Source organism: Rhipicephalus microplus, chromosome X (assembly GCF_043290135.1).
Source record: "Rhipicephalus microplus isolate Deutch F79 chromosome X, USDA_Rmic, whole genome shotgun sequence".
Taxonomy (NCBI): Eukaryota; Metazoa; Arthropoda; class Arachnida; order Ixodida; family Ixodidae; genus Rhipicephalus; species Rhipicephalus microplus.
This window is the reverse complement of record NC_134710.1, coordinates 268,629,139-268,651,421: the sequence shown is the minus strand read 5'-3', so window position 1 is coordinate 268,651,421 and position 22,283 is coordinate 268,629,139.

Below are 22,283 nucleotides of genomic sequence, written 5' to 3'. Positions count from 1 at the left end.
ACATATCACTGAAGAATGGCACACACTGCTTCTGTTTTGACAGAACAAGTTAAGCTGATCACGCAGGTTGTTTTTCCACTAGGTTAATAGCCAAGATACGGCGTTTCCTGCAACCTCATTGACTACAGTGGCCAACCTGCACACTACGAGCACATGAAGCAAGCAGCAGTGGCCAGCTTTCCAAAAGCCTGAAGTTTTTTAGCTGTTTCTCACCCACCGGTTGCCACAACAGCAGGCTGGCCCCACGTACTCCTGCCTATATGCGCTCAGCTGTTGCAGCCACATCAATGTGTGTCTAGCTCCACCACATTGAACTGCGGCCTGCTATCAAACTTAAAGAGGTAAATAATAAATTGCCGCTTGTAGCAAGCTCAAATAATAACACACCAAGAGCTTAAAACAGAAAAAAATTGCGACGAGGAGGTATGATACTGACCTTTTTGGCTTCAGTGCTTTTCGCATCTATTGCAGCGGAGAGCCCCTGGACCTCGTCATTGCTGGTTCCCAACTCCCGACGCAACTTTTTATTTTCCTCCCGTGTGGATGACACAAGGTGCACCTGCTGCTTGCAGTGTGCAGAGACTTCATCCGAGACAAAGCAGCACTGCGAGAAAGTGTGGCTCAGGCTAGTGCTTTCAAAATTTATGACCGCCACATTTACCGAGTATGAAATGCTTTCAACTTCAATTATTAGTGAACTTCAGGTGAACTGAAACCAAAAACGTCGTTATACCTGGACAATCAAATGAAAACCTCCAGGCAGTCAGTGGTCTTAAAACCTCAACCCATCCTAGAAGACCACATTACATACGGTAGTTACTACCCAGACAAGTTTTGGAAAGTAATGTCTGTTCAGTCTACTAGTAGTGACTGAAGATTGGTTATTTCCTATCGTGACATTGCAAAGATGGATACGGAGCACATTGCGCTCTATCTCTGCTCCTTTCAATGCTCGTGCTGTTTTCAAGCGAACTTATGTGGCCATGAAATAGACTAATTTATCCGATACTTAGTATTATGACCACAGTATATTCAACACTCATACCACTTAAAGGGACCGTAATAATGTTTTGGCGATTTTCTCCAAACACATTGGGCCGGTAGACCAAGTTGCAAGAGTTATCTAGAGACCGATTTGAGCTGTCTGTGTAAACTTTGTAATTTACTGTCTGTGTAAACTTTGTAATTTATTACAACACTTTAAAGTTGCGAATCTCTGCAGATTGGTACAGATTGTAGAGACTCGGCCAAACGCGTTTTCAACCGCCCATTCAGAGCGACATGCCCATTCACGGATTTGATCTGATTGGCTGTCATGGGCTGTAGAACGCGCGGAAGTAAGATTGACTGGTAGGGTGGCGGCATGTGTCGGAGCAGATATGAACCACTTGCGATCTTTGTTTCTGTTGCCAGACGACGTGCGTCCTACCGGGTGCACTATGTGATGGCCTAGGAGACTGCGCAACCAGTTGGCATGTGATCTCGGAGGTCAAAACTGGTGAAAGCTCAAATCGTCAAGTGCACTCATGAGAGCTCTGCGATCTCCAGCAATACCAGCGTGCCACATGAGCTGAGGTGGCAAGGCAGAGGTCAGAAGGAGAGTATGATATAATTGTCCGTAGCGACATTGGTACACAGCGTACCACTAAATTTGGGGTGCAAATGGTTTGATTATGCTCTAGCCTAAACGCTGCTAAAACTTTAAAAAACTGTGTCAGGGTCCCTTCAAGACTAGAAGTCTTTCAAAGCAAGATCCTTAATTCGGTTACATTATTGCAAAACCCAACAAACCAGAACCCTCAGCTTGTGTTATATAAGTTTTATTTGACAGTCAACAGCAGTAGAAGTTCATACAGTAAGAACCAGGGCCTGTGTGTTCAGCAAGTAAGCACAGTTTCTCCGATTGCCTGATAAGAAGTGTTTTACTTACAGCAGCAAACCCGTGAACTTCTAGAATTGTTTTCTATGCCCCGATGCAAATTTTTTTGTTTGCCTGCACATTTTTGAAGCTCTAGACTAAAGATTTTGGCTTTTTAAATGTGAAACCTTCATTCCCTGCAATGTTCTTCATAGGCAAAAAATAGCCGTACAATTTCCTTCTCTTGTCTTATTTGCCAAGTACCCACAGTCACACCAATGACAAACATTGAAAACGTGTTAAGGAAGACCGTGCACCTTTAACAAGTCTAGGTCTACCTATTGAGACATCAACAGAAGCCTTCTGTCTGAATTCTTAGCTGCTGTCGGCACCTCTACAGCAAATTGTTTTTCCATCCGCTGGTTCACATCTCAACTATGGGTAAATGCTTTGTGAATGGGTACTTTCAGTATTTGACTAATGCTCTCTCAATAGTTAGGAGAAATTCACAAACTGTGTTCACCAGAGATATGAGCTGCTCCCCCAAGGACAAGTGGTGCTTCTCCAGCTCTTGCAGCTTCTTTTGCGCTGCTTACATGCGCTCCGCAACAAGAAACTGGCAAAGCCTTTGCAGCTGTTCCTGGTTGTTGGTCTAGAGAAGTGATGTTCCAAAAGAAGATAACTGTAGCAAGCTCAACTGTAAATACCACCTCGGCAAGAATTAGTAGGGTTGCACGGACAACAGAGTATGGATTGATGGCAATGGATCATTTACTGTCCCATAAAAAATAGTGCTGCGAGAGATGTTGCAATGAACAGACCTGCATTATTCTTTTAAGGTTGGCCACTACCTTTGGAAAAAACTTTAGCAGCTGTAGTTCCAAAGTTATACAGTAAAATGTATTCCCATGTTGTTAGTCTGTATACAGTTATACAGACTAACAGCAAGGGAATTTTTGTTTAGTTTCCTATAAACTCATGGCAAAAAATTGCATACGACGAACTGCGTATCAGGCCTTTTCTGTTAAGACGAACGCTCACATTAACTCACAACGACTGGGATTGTGCGCAATGAAGAATGTAGTCTTGGTGGGACATTCAGGCAAATGAGTGAAAGCAAAACAAATAGACAAAAAACCTTCCTGGCCCAAAAACGGAAAGCAAGTTGCGATGCAGAGAGAGGAAGAGAGACAAGCAGAAAAGAAAGGCCAACGCATAAAGCTTGTATCTTCCTCATTTATAGCCTATAGGTGGGAAAACGGCAGACTTTATCAACAAAGAAAGCAATAAAAAGTGTTCAAGACTTTCTCATAGTAAGGCAGATCACCTAACAGGCCTAACTAAAGGGACCGTTAAACCATTGCGTCCGGAGTACAATAGAGAAAGAAAGAATGCAAGAGCTTGGCTAGAGAGGAAAAAGTGAGGGACGGGAGGGCAATAAAAAACCGAATGGAGGGGAAAGTGAAAACAATTGTCTGAGCATATAATGCACATACATTTTAAGCTTGCAACGAAGGCATATACAAGTGATATCAAAGCCAGTAAAACAGGTTCATGGAAGGTGTACAGACAGAAGAATATATTTTTCATACGTTAAGGAAAACTTTGCTTATCTCATTTTCCTTTTTTTTAATAGTCAAAATAGGGTCGTGCTACAGTTTTATTGTTTAAGTGTGATAGAAATGTATTCATGAGCACATTTATTATGAACTTGCGAAATTGAGAGCTCATTGAATTTGTATAAGTATTCTACTTGAAGGTATAGTTTTTATCAAGATGAGCGAAATAGATGCATTTTCTTATTCCATTTGTCCGAATTTTAAATACACTCCATTCTGTGTTTTCAAGCAACATATTTTGGCGCACTTGGCATGTTAGCATTTCTTTCTTGGGGGTACTTCTAATAGGCCGAACTCCGGATAGGACGAAAAAGTGACAGTGGTTCCTTCATGCTCCTCTTAACGGGAGTCTACTGTAATTGTACTTTTGGATTGTAGGGCTAAGGTGTCTCGAAACTTCAAAAAATTAAATTGCTAATAATGTAAAATTTTAATTTATTAATCAAGATGTTCCCAAATATGCACATTGCACCAATGATCATAACTACAAAATGGTATGTGGGAATCAAACATGACTTACCAAGTACGTGGAGAGGACTCAACCGGTATGTCTAACCACACTTGCTCTAAGCTAAGTTACGATATCGTAAAAATAGTTGATATTGTTGATATCCAGCAGAATTGTCTTGCACACAACTGACCATACAAAAAAATTACATCACGTTACAACGAAGTTTAAAAATGGAACTTCCTTGATTTTCTCTGCTACTAATTAACTTATGATAGTGAAGCATGTGGCATTCAAGTTCTCAGAGTGCAGTTCGACAATCTAAACCGACTCGTTATTCCTCCTTAGTGTGCCTTTAAGCTCTACACAAGTAGACTCTATGGCTTGTTGCTCCAGTGATAACGACAGCAGGCCATCAAAATGAAGCACCCGCTCCTATGACAAGGCAAGTAGCAGTGGTGTAATGCAATCAGGTACAACGAAATGATTTCGTGCTACGTACCAAGTTGGCTGCCATTTGGGCTGCCTGGTGCTCCTGGGCAGCTTGCACTGTGGACAGTAGAGAAGAGAGGATGGCAGTGCTGGCTGCTGCACTCTCGTCTGCAAACTTCTTGGCTTTCAACGTGTATGCAGCAACAGCAGCCTGGTGTTGCTGAACAAGGCTGTCCAGTGAAGCTGTTCAAAGGAAAGACAATGAAGGGAAGCGGCTTTACATCTTGGAAATTTACATGCTGTATGGCAGTTTGAGCAGCCCAACAGGTATTGAGGCAATTTAGAAAGCAGAATACACATTTGGAATATGGAGCAGGAAGCTTTAACCTGGGGCAAATAGTAATTATAATTTGTACCCTTCTTTGGAGAATAATTCCTATCCAGATTTTTAAAAAAGTGCTTTAAGGGCAGATGCTACTCGAAAACCACTTTTTTTAATATTCACCTCAGAGGAATGAAACTTGAGCTGTATATGGAGCTTTTTATGCTGCTTTCAAATATATAATTATTTTTCTTGTAAATTGCATACATTTAGCTCGGCAACAAGACAAAGTCAAAACATTAATCTTTTGCCCCCCTTTTCTCTTTTTATCCCTAAACATATGTAATTTTTTACCATTCAGTGTTCATAAAGTTTCAAATAATGTGTAGACTACAAATAACTAATTAGGAAGCACATACAAAGTATGTAATAGGCATAAAAAATATTAGACATAAAAATTCCCCATTACAGCTACCCTACTAAAGATTTACATACAATTTTTATCATACAATAACATATTGAAATTTAAGTTAGATAATTGCTTTTGTGATACTTTAAAAACACTTGGGCAAGGTTTCATGCAGATCCCAGCACTAGAAGTACCCGAAAAAGAAGGGGCACATTGAAAAAAATGGCAAACTTTGTGTTTTGAGAAAAAAAATGTTTTAAAGTTAAAATTTAGTGTTTATTTAACAAATATATTGTTAAATCCGATGAAATTCGCACACCAAAAAGAACAGTCCTTCTTGTAGTAGCAACTGCCACTAAAATACGCCAGCACCATGAGTTTGTCACTCGCAGCTTTTTCGAGCCGACTCCTCAGAGAACTTTTGCTCACAGGCAGGGCCATGAAACGCTTGCTGAACTTCTGCTCTATCTGGCAGAGCCTTGTGTCAACTGCAAGCAAGACAGAAGTTTGACAGGACTGCGAAATCAAAACTAAGTCTAATGTCTTGCCATTTTGCAGCCATGTTTGTGCCACACACCGTCGTACATAATGGCAACGCCGTACCCACTAAGTTCCCTCACTGTGAGCTCCTTCGACATCACAAGATTGGCGCTGACATCATCCATTGCCACATCACGAACTTTCCGGCTGATGGGTGTGAATGACTATTGATGCATGTGCTTTTGCAAGCCAACAATTGGACCACCTGCTCATAGCCTATTCCTATAGAGCGCGCCGCAGAACGGCTTTCATGCGCGAGGAATGGCTTTTTTCATTCATTACGGAGACAAATACATGAGAAAAGCATTGTTCAGCTGCGCTGCTCGACAAGACACGGACCCCGCAAATAGGCGTCACAGCACATACAGGCGCGCAGCGGCCAATGGCTGTCCCCCGATCCGTACCACGTGATAAGCCAGTCGCGGCGCTCGAAAAACCAGCAGAGGCGTGCTTCTCTCTTATATTCCTTGCGCTGCATCAGCGAAAGAAACTGTTGTTATTTGAAGAGTGAGGCTCGACTCATCAACTCATGCGATCAACAATGGCGAGTTGCGGCGCATTATCGGCGGCAAGGTGCTCGAAGACTGCACACTTGGGACCTTTCAACAAGCACCTTGTGCTCTAGATGCAATTTTAAAGCATTTCCAGTTGAGTCTCGACTTTTTTTTCATAACAGTAGAGGTACTAATCTCATCAAAACAGGTGAAAACAAAAAATTGATAATTTTGAAGAAAACACGTTTTTCGACCCACACGCCCTTTTCCAAAGGTCACAAAACAATGCACAGTCATGACGCATCATCAGTACTACAGGTAGTGCACAACACTAGGGATCACCCCTGTGTTTGGGTGATCATTTTTGTGGCCTGATCTTGAAAATAATGCAGAGGAACGAGCTCCCAAAGTATGCTGCATGCATTGAAAAATAGTTGAACCCCTTTATGAAAGACGTTGACACAAAATGTAAAAATCTATAAAAAAAGGTTATGTACTCAAGCCATCGTTTGTTGTTTTTTTCAAGGCTAGAAGGACACAATAATAATAATAATAACTGATGGGGTTTAACATCCGAAAACGACCATACGATTATGAGAGATGCCGTAGTGGAGGGCTCAGAAAACTTTGACCACCTGAGGCTTTTTAACGTACACAAGCCTTGAGCATTTTCACCTCCATCGATAATGCGGCCACGATGGCCGGAATTCAATGACGCAAACTGCAAGTCAGCAGTCGAGTGCCATAACCACTAAACCATCGCAGAAGTTACGAGCATACGACCCCTGTTTGAAGAATTACCACTGAACCAAATTCTTGCCCCAATGTTTCCAGCTAAATTGAAAGATTGGGTGATGAATTCAGCAAATACAACCTTCACTTCAGGCATAAAATTGAGGGAAAAAACTATTTTAGGGCGCTTTTTGCGAACTTCTGCATCTAGCAGCCGTGCCGTGAACTATAGGAGGTGACGTTACACTCGCCGGAAATGGGCATGTCAACCATGACAGTCGTCTCCCGCATCCATCTCCCCCTCACCTCCCACTATGTTTCCCAGAATCGCCAAACAGCGAACACTGTTCCCAGCTGAAGTAAAGCATCGGCGCTTTTCTAGAAGAGGAAGAGGGGCATCAAAGGAGAGGTGGAGAAAGGGAAGAGGAAGACAGGAACCCTCCATGCTCCTCGGTGATTGTGATGTCACAGCTCCTGCTCGTGTGTAGCCACTGTGTGCTGACAATCCACTAAAAATACAGCCAACTCTCCAACAATACGTCAAATAAGCTTTGTGTAATGAAATAGTTATGTCTTCGGTGTAGAGTTTCAATTTCTTCGTGAGTTTTTCTAAATCTTTTTCAGCATCTCTTTAGGAATTGTTTTGTCGCGAGCTTCCATCTTTCCCCTCCGACTGTTTTTTCTTGGGGGGGGAGGGGGGTAACAAAAACCCCAGAGTGCCTACATTAAAACAGAGGTTGATAAAAAATGCAAACATTATAGCCAGCTCATAAGAGACATCTCACATAAAAGACAAGAACTGCTCTTCAGTGCATGTGTCTTGCAAAGGGGTTCAACTGTAGAAGGGTGCACCACAGAGTGGGCCGTAAGCTGCATGCACCACAAGATACAGTCAAGTTGAAGTCCTTTATAAGATGCACGCACTAAGGAGCAATTCTTATCCTTTATAGGAGGTGCCTTTTACAAGCAAGGTACCACACCTCTAATTTTCCTATTAACACCCACTTCCTTGTAGACCCACTGGTGTCTCTCAAGTCCAACCGTCTCTTACAAAGGTGTTTGACCATATAAGATGCTACATATATATATATATATATATATATATATATATATATATATATATATATATATATAATATATATATATATATATATATATATATATATATATATATATATATATATATATATATATATAAGGGAATGAAGTGTATACCTAAGGGCTCGTTTTTACGTGTTTTAACACATTATTAAAGAGATCAAACAGACAGTAATACCAAGGTATGTACAGGGGAAGTTATCAGAAATAATGGAATGTAAATAAGAAGAAAGAATAGTCAATATATATATATATATATATATATATATATATATATATATATATATATATATATATATATATATATATATATATATATATATATATATATATATATATATATATATATATATATATATACAATTAAAACAAGGCGTGGTCACATGCCCTTCTTCCTGGTTCAATGGAAATGGGAATAACTTTGATTAGTTAAAATGTTAATTTTTAAGATTACTTTAGTTAGGGTTTATAAGCCAGTAGAGGAAGCTTTTAGAGTTGAAAATGATGAATCGATGTGGGGGTAATATGTTCCTTTAATCTTGGAGTAGGGCGTGGAGTCAGGGGTAATTTTTACTGTATTGTTGTTGGCACTGTCACGGATTAGCACTCCTATAATGCAGTGAAAACTATTTTCACAGGGAACTACATGCGGACTACTATACATTTATTTGTTCTTCACTAATTTCAAACGCTTTGATACTTCCAGTTATTCAAGTTTGAATCCAATCCTGTAATATCTATTTGAATATATAGAGTGCTCGAGTGTTAGAACAAGGCTAGTTAAAATTCCTGAAAATCTCTCCTGATGGTCTTCAACCGTCTTCAGATTGCTAAAAAACAGAAGGAATCGCCTACCTACTTTGCGTGTGTCCATTCAATTTGTTGCCTCAGGCACTTACTGGCATTTAGTGCAATATAGTGTAGTTTTTATTTTGTTTAGGCTTTTGGGCTGCATGTGAACGTAAATCGCCATTATTGGGATAGTGATAAATCGCTATATATATGTGGTCATGGCAAGCTTTTATACTGTGTGCTATTCACCTGTTTTTCTTCTTTAGATGGTGTCGTGTCCATGGGGTATCTACAAGCTAATAAATCTGTATGCTGTGCAGTTGCCTGTGGCAAGCAGTATGCATTAGACTAGCATCTGTTGAAATTGTTTCAACTTGACTAGTACTGCTATTTCTCAAAAGTAACTTAATCTATTTTGGGTCATGCCATACTGTTTACTTAAAGGCATTTATTTATGTGGCACTTTCCATTGGATAGATTCGTCGTGAAACAACAGTGTGCTTGGTGCATGTAGAACCGCAAATATGATGACAGATTAGTGAAGCAGGAGTTTCATCATGACATTATCAAATTGAAATGGAGGTGTATGGTTAGTGTTCAAACAAGACACTAGGGGCATGTAGCGCTTCTCCTCTTCACGAACATTCGCTAGCTGTATAATGTAGCGCGCATGCGCCGTCACGCTTCGAGAACATCGGCAGCTGACGCGCGCGCATGCGCCGTCGCGCTTCGAGAACATCGGCAGCTGACGCGCGCGCATGCGCCGTTGCGCTTCTCCCCCTTCTCGAACATTCGACAGCTGACAGTGCATGCGCCGTCGCGCTGTATATATACTCAAGGTCGGCGCTCACTCGCTCGCTCAGTTGCCGCTCGTCGGTTGGTTTGTACGGCGCGTCGACGTCCAAGGTCGCGGTGAAATGAATTCCAACGAATCCACAAACACAATGATCGACGTCCCTTCGACCAGCGTCGCCCTTTCGCATACGTGTGTACGTGTTCACTCATTTAACACCCCCTCCTACAACCACGTTAACCAATTTAGCCATCGACCCAAGTAAGTCGCAATTTAACACCCTATTTCACAACCACGTTAACCAATTTAGCCATCGACCCAAGTAAGTCGCACTTTAACACCCCGTTAACCAATTATATGTTCCGCATCCTCCTCAGTGTTCCCCCGAGGGAAGCTGCGGGCAATTTTTTTTTCTGACTGAATACTGTATGAACTTCTCCAAGTTTGCACGCTTCATATCTTCTTTCCTTTAAATCACATTGCTATAGGGCAACCTTCTAGCATCAATCCTCAACAAAAGAAGCAACACGGTAATGAAATTGCCGAGGTCCATTTACATCATTACTTCATGCTCGCGATATCTTTTGATCCTCGTTTATCTTGTAATAAATTGACAAACTTTTAAAAGAACAGTAAAGTGAAACAATGAATTTGTTCAGATTGATTAAGTGTGCTCTATGAAATCCAATGTTAACTTTCCCATCGAATGGAAAAATAAAGCTAAAACTCATTTCTAAACTTCCTGCAGATATTGTCACATGTGAAGTAACAGAATTGCAAATAAATTTTTCATACTTTGGCATCACAGGCTCAATGAAATTTTCTGAAACTTGATGTCAGTTCTATCGGTTCCTCAGAGGAGAATGTATTTCGTTTTTCGAGATCGCGAACTACATGGGGCCAAGCAGATGTCGTCAAAATCTGGCAACACAATGTTTGGCGCAGGAACTTCAAGGCGGTGTCACCATCCACATTTTTTTGTGCATTTTCTGGCTTACCAAGCTTATTCTAGTGGCAATTATGGTGATTTGGTAAGTGTGAAACAATAAGTTACTATATAGGGCTTTTAGCCTATACATATATACTTATTTACGCTACCACGTTACCAGATATCAAAGAAATATGCACGTGTTATGCAGACAGATTGGGGTACTTGCAGTAATTACTTGTCAGGTGCAACAGCTGTTAAACCACTTACCCCCGCCCAGCGATCTTGTATTGTCCTGGCACTGTTTAGGTGCAGAGCAGCCACACTAGAAACAAGGTCGTCAGAGGACTTTGCCAGCAATTCTGCATTGCTGAAAATAAAGGAATGGGAATTCACAACTCTATCATTGAATTGACCAGTCACAAATAGTATCTGCAATGTGAAAACCCCAAGCAGCTCCGAACCCTCTAAACCCATAAGCAAGCTCCGGCATAACCATACTGCAAGCATTTGCAATATACCAAGATGCTCTTTACTGCATACACTCCAGCTTCTATATATAAGACAAGTAAAGGTCACAGGCATTGCAATGAGCTACGTATACTACAAGCTATTGAGTAGAGGGGGCTGGTAGCATTACTGGTTAAAAATGACAAAGAAATTGTTAAAGAAAGACAAAAAGACAACCACCCGTTTTGTAGCACGAAGCCACAAAGAAATCCGGACAAGTTTTCCAGAAAGAGAAGCTTCTTAGTAGCTGAAACATTTGTGCTGGCCGGGGTTGCATTATTTGCGACAAAGAAATGCTGTACAACATCCAGAAAAGTACTACAAGACCCCAGTATTTTCAACACTTGACAGAGTTTTGTATTGTTGTTTTCGACACGCTCCGTCATGGCTACAGATGTTATGGCCAAGCAGTCTCACAGGCTTTTGAAGAACAAAAACGAGTCTCTAACAAAATATGTGAAGCTCATGGCATGCACCTAAGAACAATTCAAAATGAGGACTACAACTTGCGAGCTTACCTTTTGGTGGCAGATGTCACAACTTTGCCCCTTTCTGCAACTGTGGCAGAGAGTCCAGTCATTTGAAAATCAGGGTGGACAGGAACATAGCAATATATGCAAGTTTCACAAAGTGAATGAAAAGATGTGCACGGCAGGGTATAATAAGCACACAAATTATAAGGAGCAGTTTAGGACAGGCATACGATCTCCCCAATGCTATTTACCGCGTGCTTACAGAAGGTTTTCAGAAGCCTAGAATGGGAACAGTTAGAAATAAGAGTTAATGGAGAGTACCTTAGTAAACTGCGCTTCGCCGATGACATTGCATTGCTGAGTAACTCAGGGGACAAATCGCAACTCATGATTACGGAATTAGACAAGGAGAGCAGAAAGATGGGTCTTAAAATAATCTGCAGAAAACGAAAGTAATGTACAACAACCTCGGAAGAGAGCAGCGCTTCGAAATAGGTAATAGTGCACTTCAAGTTGTAGAAGACTATGTCTACTTAGGGCAAGTAATAACCGTGGAGCCGAACCACGAGATTGAAGTAACTAGAAGAATAAGAATGGGCTGGAGCACATTTGGCAAGCACTTTCAAATTATGACAGGTAGATTGCCACTATTCCTTAAGAGGAAGGTATATAACAGCTGTATCTTGCCAGTACTTAGCTATGGAGCAGAAACCTGGAGACTTACAAAGAGGGTTCAGCTTTAATTGAGGACGACGCAGCGAGAAATGGAAAGAAAAATGGTAGGTGTAACCCTAAGAGACAAGAAGAGAGCAGAGTGGATTAGGGAACAAACGGGGGTTAAGGATATCATAGCTGAAATCAAGAAGAAGAAATGAACATGAACGGGCATGTAGCGCGTAGACAGGATAACCACTGGTCGTCGTTAAGGGTAACTAACTGGATACCCAGAGAAGGCAAGCGGGTTAGGGGGAGACAGAAGGTTAGGTGGGCAGATGAGATTAAGAAGTTTGCGGGTATAAATTGACAGCAGCAAGCACAGGACCGGGTTAACTGGCGGAACATGGGAGAGGCCTTTGTCCTGCAGTGGATGTAGGCAGGCTGATGATGGTGGTGATCATGATGATAATGATGATGATGATACAATGAGACAAGAAAAATTATTACCTTGGCCATGGTGTCTTGTTAATCAGCCTCCAATGCAAAGAAGGACTGCGAGAACTTCTCGAACAGCTGCTTAAAAACTGCCATGTCCTAAATTATTGGAAACAAAAACAGATATGGAGCCAATGTGAACTGTCAAACCAGCTGTCGTTATGTGTGTATGTTTGTGCATTTGTTTGTCAGGCCCAGAAAGCACAATATATTCCACATATGATAATGCCTGATCAATTGCATGCAGAGGCAAAAGCCAAACAGACATCTGTACATATCACTGAAGAATGGCACACACTGCTTCTGTTTTGACAGAACAAGTTAAGCTGATCACGCAGGTTGTTTTTCCACTAGGTTAATAGCCAAGATACGGCGTTTCCTGCAACCTCATTGACTACAGTGGCCAACCTGCACACTACGAGCACATGAAGCAAGCAGCAGTGGCCAGCTTTCCAAAAGCCTGAAGTTTTTTAGCTGTTTCTCACCCACCGGTTGCCACAACAGCAGGCTGGCCCCACGTACTCCTGCCTATATGCGCTCAGCTGTTGCAGCCACATCAATGTGTGTCTAGCTCCACCACATTGAACTGCGGCCTGCTATCAAACTTAAAGAGGTAAATAATAAATTGCCGCTTGTAGCAAGCTCAAATAATAACACACCAAGAGCTTAAAACAGAAAAAAATTGCGACGAGGAGGTATGATACTGACCTTTTTGGCTTCAGTGCTTTTCGCATCTATTGCAGCGGAGAGCCCCTGGACCTCGTCATTGCTGGTTCCCAACTCCCGACGCAACTTTTTATTTTCCTCCCGTGTGGATGACACAAGGTGCACCTGCTGCTTGCAGTGTGCAGAGACTTCATCCGAGACAAAGCAGCACTGCGAGAAAGTGTGGCTCAGGCTAGTGCTTTCAAAATTTATGACCGCCACATTTACCGAGTATGAAATGCTTTCAACTTCAATTATTAGTGAACTTCAGGTGAACTGAAACCAAAAACGTCGTTATACCTGGACAATCAAATGAAAACCTCCAGGCAGTCAGTGGTCTTAAAACCTCAACCCATCCTAGAAGACCACATTACATACGGTAGTTACTACCCAGACAAGTTTTGGAAAGTAATGTCTGTTCAGTCTACTAGTAGTGACTGAAGATTGGTTATTTCCTATCGTGACATTGCAAAGATGGATACGGAGCACATTGCGCTCTATCTCTGCTCCTTTCAATGCTCGTGCTGTTTTCAAGCGAACTTATGTGGCCATGAAATAGACTAATTTATCCGATACTTAGTATTATGACCACAGTATATTCAACACTCATACCACTTAAAGGGACCGTAATAATGTTTTGGCGATTTTCTCCAAACACATTGGGCCGGTAGACCAAGTTGCAAGAGTTATCTAGAGACCGATTTGAGCTGTCTGTGTAAACTTTGTAATTTACTGTCTGTGTAAACTTTGTAATTTATTACAACACTTTAAAGTTGCGAATCTCTGCAGATTGGTACAGATTGTAGAGACTCGGCCAAACGCGTTTTCAACCGCCCATTCAGAGCGACATGCCCATTCACGGATTTGATCTGATTGGCTGTCATGGGCTGTAGAACGCGCGGAAGTAAGATTGACTGGTAGGGTGGCGGCATGTGTCGGAGCAGATATGAACCACTTGCGATCTTTGTTTCTGTTGCCAGACGACGTGCGTCCTACCGGGTGCACTATGTGATGGCCTAGGAGACTGCGCAACCAGTTGGCATGTGATCTCGGAGGTCAAAACTGGTGAAAGCTCAAATCGTCAAGTGCACTCATGAGAGCTCTGCGATCTCCAGCAATACCAGCGTGCCACATGAGCTGAGGTGGCAAGGCAGAGGTCAGAAGGAGAGTATGATATAATTGTCCGTAGCGACATTGGTACACAGCGTACCACTAAATTTGGGGTGCAAATGGTTTGATTATGCTCTAGCCTAAACGCTGCTAAAACTTTAAAAAACTGTGTCAGGGTCCCTTCAAGACTAGAAGTCTTTCAAAGCAAGATCCTTAATTCGGTTACATTATTGCAAAACCCAACAAACCAGAACCCTCAGCTTGTGTTATATAAGTTTTATTTGACAGTCAACAGCAGTAGAAGTTCATACAGTAAGAACCAGGGCCTGTGTGTTCAGCAAGTAAGCACAGTTTCTCCGATTGCCTGATAAGAAGTGTTTTACTTACAGCAGCAAACCCGTGAACTTCTAGAATTGTTTTCTATGCCCCGATGCAAATTTTTTTGTTTGCCTGCACATTTTTGAAGCTCTAGACTAAAGATTTTGGCTTTTTAAATGTGAAACCTTCATTCCCTGCAATGTTCTTCATAGGCAAAAAATAGCCGTACAATTTCCTTCTCTTGTCTTATTTGCCAAGTACCCACAGTCACACCAATGACAAACATTGAAAACGTGTTAAGGAAGACCGTGCACCTTTAACAAGTCTAGGTCTACCTATTGAGACATCAACAGAAGCCTTCTGTCTGAATTCTTAGCTGCTGTCGGCACCTCTACAGCAAATTGTTTTTCCATCCGCTGGTTCACATCTCAACTATGGGTAAATGCTTTGTGAATGGGTACTTTCAGTATTTGACTAATGCTCTCTCAATAGTTAGGAGAAATTCACAAACTGTGTTCACCAGAGATATGAGCTGCTCCCCCAAGGACAAGTGGTGCTTCTCCAGCTCTTGCAGCTTCTTTTGCGCTGCTTACATGCGCTCCGCAACAAGAAACTGGCAAAGCCTTTGCAGCTGTTCCTGGTTGTTGGTCTAGAGAAGTGATGTTCCAAAAGAAGATAACTGTAGCAAGCTCAACTGTAAATACCACCTCGGCAAGAATTAGTAGGGTTGCACGGACAACAGAGTATGGATTGATGGCAATGGATCATTTACTGTCCCATAAAAAATAGTGCTGCGAGAGATGTTGCAATGAACAGACCTGCATTATTCTTTTAAGGTTGGCCACTACCTTTGGAAAAAACTTTAGCAGCTGTAGTTCCAAAGTTATACAGTAAAATGTATTCCCATGTTGTTAGTCTGTATACAGTTATACAGACTAACAGCAAGGGAATTTTTGTTTAGTTTCCTATAAACTCATGGCAAAAAATTGCATACGACGAACTGCGTATCAGGCCTTTTCTGTTAAGACGAACGCTCACATTAACTCACAACGACTGGGATTGTGCGCAATGAAGAATGTAGTCTTGGTGGGACATTCAGGCAAATGAGTGAAAGCAAAACAAATAGACAAAAAACCTTCCTGGCCCAAAAACGGAAAGCAAGTTGCGATGCAGAGAGAGGAAGAGAGACAAGCAGAAAAGAAAGGCCAACGCATAAAGCTTGTATCTTCCTCATTTATAGCCTATAGGTGGGAAAACGGCAGACTTTATCAACAAAGAAAGCAATAAAAAGTGTTCAAGACTTTCTCATAGTAAGGCAGATCACCTAACAGGCCTAACTAAAGGGACCGTTAAACCATTGCGTCCGGAGTACAATAGAGAAAGAAAGAATGCAAGAGCTTGGCTAGAGAGGAAAAAGTGAGGGACGGGAGGGCAATAAAAAACCGAATGGAGGGGAAAGTGAAAACAATTGTCTGAGCATATAATGCACATACATTTTAAGCTTGCAACGAAGGCATATACAAGTGATATCAAAGCCAGTAAAACAGGTTCATGGAAGGTGTACAGACAGAAGAATATATTTTTCATACGTTAAGGAAAACTTTGCTTATCTCATTTTCCTTTTTTTTAATAGTCAAAATAGGGTCGTGCTACAGTTTTATTGTTTAAGTGTGATAGAAATGTATTCATGAGCACATTTATTATGAACTTGCGAAATTGAGAGCTCATTGAATTTGTATAAGTATTCTACTTGAAGGTATAGTTTTTATCAAGATGAGCGAAATAGATGCATTTTCTTATTCCATTTGTCCGAATTTTAAATACACTCCATTCTGTGTTTTCAAGCAACATATTTTGGCGCACTTGGCATGTTAGCATTTCTTTCTTGGGGGTACTTCTAATAGGCCGAACTCCGGATAGGACGAAAAAGTGACAGTGGTTCCTTCATGCTCCTCTTAACGGGAGTCTACTGTAATTGTACTTTTGGATTGTAGGGCTAAGGTGTCTCGAAACTTCAAAAAATTAAATTGCTAATAATGTAAAATTTTAATTTATTAATCAAGATGTTCCCAAATATGCACATTGCACCAATGATCATAACTACAAAATGGTATGTGGGAATCAAACATGACTTACCAAGTACGTGGAGAGGACTCAACCGGTATGTCTAACCACACTTGCTCTAAGCTAAGTTACGATATCGTAAAAATAGTTGATATTGTTGATATCCAGCAGAATTGTCTTGCACACAACTGACCATACAAAAAAATTACATCACGTTACAACGAAGTTTAAAAATGGAACTTCCTTGATTTTCTCTGCTACTAATTAACTTATGATAGTGAAGCATGTGGCATTCAAGTTCTCAGAGTGCAGTTCGACAATCTAAACCGACTCGTTATTCCTCCTTAGTGTGCCTTTAAGCTCTACACAAGTAGACTCTATGGCTTGTTGCTCCAGTGATAACGACAGCAGGCCATCAAAATGAAGCACCCGCTCCTATGACAAGGCAAGTAGCAGTGGTGTAATGCAATCAGGTACAACGAAATGATTTCGTGCTACGTACCAAGTTGGCTGCCATTTGGGCTGCCTGGTGCTCCTGGGCAGCTTGCACTGTGGACAGTAGAGAAGAGAGGATGGCAGTGCTGGCTGCTGCACTCTCGTCTGCAAACTTCTTGGCTTTCAACGTGTATGCAGCAACAGCAGCCTGGTGTTGCTGAACAAGGCTGTCCAGTGAAGCTGTTCAAAGGAAAGACAATGAAGGGAAGCGGCTTTACATCTTGGAAATTTACATGCTGTATGGCAGTTTGAGCAGCCCAACAGGTATTGAGGCAATTTAGAAAGCAGAATACACATTTGGAATATGGAGCAGGAAGCTTTAACCTGGGGCAAATAGTAATTATAATTTGTACCCTTCTTTGGAGAATAATTCCTATCCAGATTTTTAAAAAAGTGCTTTAAGGGCAGATGCTACTCGAAAACCACTTTTTTTAATATTCACCTCAGAGGAATGAAACTTGAGCTGTATATGGAGCTTTTTATGCTGCTTTCAAATATATAATTATTTTTCTTGTAAATTGCATACATTTAGCTCGGCAACAAGACAAAGTCAAAACATTAATCTTTTGCCCCCCTTTTCTCTTTTTATCCCTAAACATATGTAATTTTTTACCATTCAGTGTTCATAAAGTTTCAAATAATGTGTAGACTACAAATAACTAATTAGGAAGCACATACAAAGTATGTAATAGGCATAAAAAATATTAGACATAAAAATTCCCCATTACAGCTACCCTACTAAAGATTTACATACAATTTTTATCATACAATAACATATTGAAATTTAAGTTAGATAATTGCTTTTGTGATACTTTAAAAACACTTGGGCAAGGTTTCATGCAGATCCCAGCACTAGAAGTACCCGAAAAAGAAGGGGCACATTGAAAAAAATGGCAAACTTTGTGTTTTGAGAAAAAAAATGTTTTAAAGTTAAAATTTAGTGTTTATTTAACAAATATATTGTTAAATCCGATGAAATTCGCACACCAAAAAGAACAGTCCTTCTTGTAGTAGCAACTGCCACTAAAATACGCCAGCACCATGAGTTTGTCACTCGCAGCTTTTTCGAGCCGACTCCTCAGAGAACTTTTGCTCACAGGCAGGGCCATGAAACGCTTGCTGAACTTCTGCTCTATCTGGCAGAGCCTTGTGTCAACTGCAAGCAAGACAGAAGTTTGACAGGACTGCGAAATCAAAACTAAGTCTAATGTCTTGCCATTTTGCAGCCATGTTTGTGCCACACACCGTCGTACATAATGGCAACGCCGTACCCACTAAGTTCCCTCACTGTGAGCTCCTTCGACATCACAAGATTGGCGCTGACATCATCCATTGCCACATCACGAACTTTCCGGCTGATGGGTGTGAATGACTATTGATGCATGTGCTTTTGCAAGCCAACAATTGGACCACCTGCTCATAGCCTATTCCTATAGAGCGCGCCGCAGAACGGCTTTCATGCGCGAGGAATGGCTTTTTTCATTCATTACGGAGACAAATACATGAGAAAAGCATTGTTCAGCTGCGCTGCTCGACAAGACACGGACCCCGCAAATAGGCGTCACAGCACATACAGGCGCGCAGCGGCCAATGGCTGTCCCCCGATCCGTACCACGTGATAAGCCAGTCGCGGCGCTCGAAAAACCAGCAGAGGCGTGCTTCTCTCTTATATTCCTTGCGCTGCATCAGCGAAAGAAACTGTTGTTATTTGAAGAGTGAGGCTCGACTCATCAACTCATGCGATCAACAATGGCGAGTTGCGGCGCATTATCGGCGGCAAGGTGCTCGAAGACTGCACACTTGGGACCTTTCAACAAGCACCTTGTGCTCTAGATGCAATTTTAAAGCATTTCCAGTTGAGTCTCGACTTTTTTTTCATAACAGTAGAGGTACTAATCTCATCAAAACAGGTGAAAACAAAAAATTGATAATTTTGAAGAAAACACGTTTTTCGACCCACACGCCCTTTTCCAAAGGTCACAAAACAATGCACAGTCATGACGCATCATCAGTACTACAGGTAGTGCACAACACTAGGGATCACCCCTGTGTTTGGGTGATCATTTTTGTGGCCTGATCTTGAAAATAATGCAGAGGAACGAGCTCCCAAAGTATGCTGCATGCATTGAAAAATAGTTGAACCCCTTTATGAAAGACGTTGACACAAAATGTAAAAATCTATAAAAAAAGGTTATGTACTCAAGCCATCGTTTGTTGTTTTTTTCAAGGCTAGAAGGACACAATAATAATAATAATAACTGATGGGGTTTAACATCCGAAAACGACCATACGATTATGAGAGATGCCGTAGTGGAGGGCTCAGAAAACTTTGACCACCTGAGGCTTTTTAACGTACACAAGCCTTGAGCATTTTCACCTCCATCGATAATGCGGCCACGATGGCCGGAATTCAATGACGCAAACTGCAAGTCAGCAGTCGAGTGCCATAACCACTAAACCATCGCAGAAGTTACGAGCATACGACCCCTGTTTGAAGAATTACCACTGAACCAAATTCTTGCCCCAATGTTTCCAGCTAAATTGAAAGATTGGGTGATGAATTCAGCAAATACAACCTTCACTTCAGGCATAAAATTGAGGGAAAAAACTATTTTAGGGCGCTTTTTGCGAACTTCTGCATCTAGCAGCCGTGCCGTGAACTATAGGAGGTGACGTTACACTCGCCGGAAATGGGCATGTCAACCATGACAGTCGTCTCCCGCATCCATCTCCCCCTCACCTCCCACTATGTTTCCCAGAATCGCCAAACAGCGAACACTGTTCCCAGCTGAAGTAAAGCATCGGCGCTTTTCTAGAAGAGGAAGAGGGGCATCAAAGGAGAGGTGGAGAAAGGGAAGAGGAAGACAGGAACCCTCCATGCTCCTCGGTGATTGTGATGTCACAGCTCCTGCTCGTGTGTAGCCACTGTGTGCTGACAATCCACTAAAAATACAGCCAACTCTCCAACAATACGTCAAATAAGCTTTGTGTAATGAAATAGTTATGTCTTCGGTGTAGAGTTTCAATTTCTTCGTGAGTTTTTCTAAATCTTTTTCAGCATCTCTTTAGGAATTGTTTTGTCGCGAGCTTCCATCTTTCCCCTCCGACTGTTTTTTCTTGGGGGGGGAGGGGGGTAACAAAAACCCCAGAGTGCCTACATTAAAACAGAGGTTGATAAAAAATGCAAACATTATAGCCAGCTCATAAGAGACATCTCACATAAAAGACAAGAACTGCTCTTCAGTGCATGTGTCTTGCAAAGGGGTTCAACTGTAGAAGGGTGCACCACAGAGTGGGCCGTAAGCTGCATGCACCACAAGATACAGTCAAGTTGAAGTCCTTTATAAGATGCACGCACTAAGGAGCAATTCTTATCCTTTATAGGAGGTGCCTTTTACAAGCAAGGTACCACACCTCTAATTTTCCTATTAACACCCACTTCCTTGTAGACCCACTGGTGTCTCTCAAGTCCAACCGTCTCTTACAAAGGTGTTTGACCATATAAGATGCTACATGCCCCTAGTGTCTTGTTTGAACACTAACCATACACCTCCATTTCAATTTGATAATGTCATGATGAAACTCCTGCTTCACTAATCTGTCATCATATTTGCGGTTCTACATGCACCAAGCACACTGTTGTTTCACGACGAATCTATCCAATGGAAAGTGCCACATAAATAAATGCCTTTAAGTAAACAGTATGGCATGACCCAAAATAGATTAAGTTACTTTTGAGAAATAGCAGTACTAGTCAAGTTGAAACAATTTCAACAGATGCTAGTCTAATGCATACTGCTTGCCACAGGCAACTGCACAGCATACAGATTTATTAGCTTGTAGATACCCCATGGACACGACACCATCTAAAGAAGAAAAACAGGTGAATAGCACACAGTATAAAAGCTTGCCATGACCACATATATATAGCGATTTATCACTATCCCAATAATGGCGATTTACGTTCACATGCAGCCCAAAAGCCTAAACAAAATAAAAACTACACTATATTGCACTAAATGCCAGTAAGTGCCTGAGGCAACAAATTGAATGGACACACGCAAAGTAGGTAGGCGATTCCTTCTGTTTTTTAGCAATCTGAAGACGGTTGAAGACCATCAGGAGAGATTTTCAGGAATTTTAACTAGCCTTGTTCTAACACTCGAGCACTCTATATATTCAAATAGATATTACAGGATTGGATTCAAACTTGAATAACTGGAAGTATCAAAGCGTTTGAAATTAGTGAAGAACAAATAAATGTATAGTAGTCCGCATGTAGTTCCCTGTGAAAATAGTTTTCACTGCATTATAGGAGTGCTAATCCGTGACAGTGCCAACAACAATACAGTAAAAATTACCCCTGACTCCACGCCCTACTCCAAGATTAAAGGAACATATTACCCCCACATCGATTCATCATTTTCAACTCTAAAAGCTTCCTCTACTGGCTTATAAACCCTAACTAAAGTAATCTTAAAAATTAACATTTTAACTAATCAAAGTTATTCCCATTTCCATTGAACCAGGAAGAAGGGCATGTGACCACGCCTTGTTTTAATTGTATATATATATATATATATATATATATATATATATATATATATATATATATATATATATATATATATATATATATATATATATTGACTATTCTTTCTTCTTATTTACATTCCATTATTTCTGATAACTTCCCCTGTACATACCTTGGTATTACTGTCTGTTTGATCTCTTTAATAATGTGTTAAAACACGTAAAAACGAGCCCTTAGGTATACACTTCATTCCCTTATATATATATATATATATATATATATATATATATATATATATATATATATATATATATATATATATATATATATATATATATATATATATATATATATATATATATATATATATATATATATATATATGTATATATGTATATATATATATACATATATATATATATATATATATATATATATATATATATATATATATATA